Raw genomic sequence first — 2,500 nt, forward strand, 5'->3', positions numbered from 1 at the left:
CGAAAGTTTTGAGTTCGGAGGGTTTTGCACATGGCCAAGTTGGTCGGTGCACCGCGGCATAGCTAGATGGCTTGTGTGGAGTTTTGTGAAAAAATGAAATTCGTGGTTTTTGAGATGTGAGGGTTGGAATGGCCTCCAAATGTCCCCAAATGAATACCATGAAATTCTTGGTGCACGAAAGTTTTGAGTTCGGAGGGTTTTGCACATGGCCAAGTTGGTCGGTGCACCGCGGCATAGCTAGATGGCTTGTGTGGAGTTTTGTGAAAAAATGAAATTCGTGGTTTTTGAGATGTGAGGGTTGGAATGGCCTCCAAATGTCCCCAAATGAATACCATGAAATTCTTGGTGCACGAAAGTTTTGAGTTCGGAGGGTTTTGCACATGGCCAAGGTTGGCGGTGCACCGCGGCATAGCTAAATGGCTTGGTGGGGAGTTTTGTGAAAAAATGAAATTCGTGGTTTTTGAGATGTGAGGGTTGGAATGGCCTCCAAATGCCCCCAAATGAATACCATGAAATTCTTGGTGCACGAAAGTTTTGAGTTCGGAGGGTTTTGCACATGGCCAAGGTTGGCGGTGCACCACGGCATAGCTAGATGGCTTGGTGGGGAGATTTGTGAAAAAATGAAATTCGTGGTTTTTGAGATGTGAGGGTTGGAAAGGCCTCCAAATGCCCCCAAATGAGTACTGTAAAAGTGTTGGTGCACAAAAGTTTTGAATTGGATGCATTTTGCACTTGGCCAAGTTGGTCGGTGCACCGCGACTAGATAGGTTGGTGCCAAAATTTGTCAAATTTAAGACCTTGGCCAAACTGAATGAAATTTTGTGGGGAGGTTCCTGATATTGTTTAGTGGTGGACTGGAAAAAATGAGGTCGAAATTCGAAGTCTACATGTGCTTTTCTATTTTTCCCGATTTTACACATACCCGGTAAGTAAAAAAAATAAAAAAAATAGTTCCCCTTCGAGAAAAATTATGAAATTTGGTGAGCAAGGAGATACCATTATTCTACGAATTACTGCAAAAAATCGCATCAAAATTCGAAGTATAGCCCGAGATATGGACTTATGTCTGCTCAAAAAAAGTGTATCTACTTGTACAATTTTGCCTTTTGCATATTAACCTCTTATAGGGGGGGAGTGCTCCTTGAGCCGGCCAGCTCCACACTGGCAGGTTTTAAAGGGAGCTTGATGAGGCCTCCCCCCTCACGTGGTGCGTGCGTTAGCATGTTTATCATGGCACAACTAGCCTCTTCATAGTTGTTGAGCTTTATTAATACCAACACACGGTCGTCACTGATCGTTGGTTAGCTCGGCAGCTAGTCCCTCGGATATTGTGGAAAGTTATTTTCATGCCTAGCGATGCTTGACCCTGCGTCACTTGATGTTTCCATTTGCTTGCTTGCCCATGGTAGGTGGGGGGTGGACCGTCTTGTGGTGTGGTGTCTTGCGAACGTGAGGGTGTGTGAGTTGTAATCGAGATGCACTTGCTGGCTGGCTCCATGCCTTGCGTATCGAACGGTCAAGCATGCATCTCTTCCATTTTCACCCGTTGCCTTGGGTGATATTGGTTGATCAGTCCCTGTGTTGCCTACCCACTAGACGGTACTTCTGTGGTTGCTTCGAATTCTATCTTTCCATCACGAAGAGGTGTTGGAGGATCCTAATGTCACGCACGTGTTCCATCTAGTGAAACATCTCAGTGATGCACGTGTTGTGGCTAGTTCTTTTGGATGCGGTGCATTATATGAACTCGGGTTTACTTTAGCGACCCAGTCAACATAATTCGGTTGTGTCCCTTGATTGAGACGTTGTCCTTGAACTTGTTGTGAACAATATCGTTCTTCCACAACCCGTCGTCTTGAGTGCGATGGAAGGCAAATAAGATGTGCTTTGGCATGTCATGCACGTACTCGATTGCGGGAAGTGTGAGAAAGTGTTGTTGACAACCCGTGGGAAATGGAATGTGGCAAATCGTGATGAGCTCTTCGTGGATCTGCGAAGAAGACGACCTTTGGGCCTGTTGGAAACGAGGGAGGCGATGTTGAACTGCGAAGAAGATGGACTTTTGGGTTGTTTGAATCAATGGGAGGCCACGCGAGAACTCCGAATACTATGGACTCTTGGGTTGTTGGAAGCAACGGGAGGCCCCGCTAGAACTCCGAATACTACGGACTCTTGGGTTGTTGGAAGCAAGGGGAGGCCCCGCTAGAACTCCGAATACTATGGACTCTTGGGTTGTTGGAAGCAAGGGGAGGTCCCGCTAGAACTCCGAATACTACGGACTCTTGGGTTGTTGGAAGCAAGGGGAGGCCCCGCTAGAACTCCGAATACTATGGACTCTTGGGTTGTTGGAAGCAAGGGGAGGCCCCGCTAGAACTCCGAATACTATGGACTCTTGGGTTGTTGGCAACGACAACTTGGGGGGATGACACTGGAAAAGAGTGAACTAGGCCAAACTGCGAACAAGGCAACTTGGGGGGATGACACTGGAAAAGAGTGAACT

Source organism: Vigna unguiculata, unplaced genomic scaffold (assembly GCF_037176805.1).
Source record: "Vigna unguiculata cultivar grain cowpea cultivar isolate G323 ecotype 2 unplaced genomic scaffold, ASM3717680v1 ptg000283l, whole genome shotgun sequence".
NCBI lineage: Eukaryota > Viridiplantae > Streptophyta > Magnoliopsida > Fabales > Fabaceae > Vigna > Vigna unguiculata.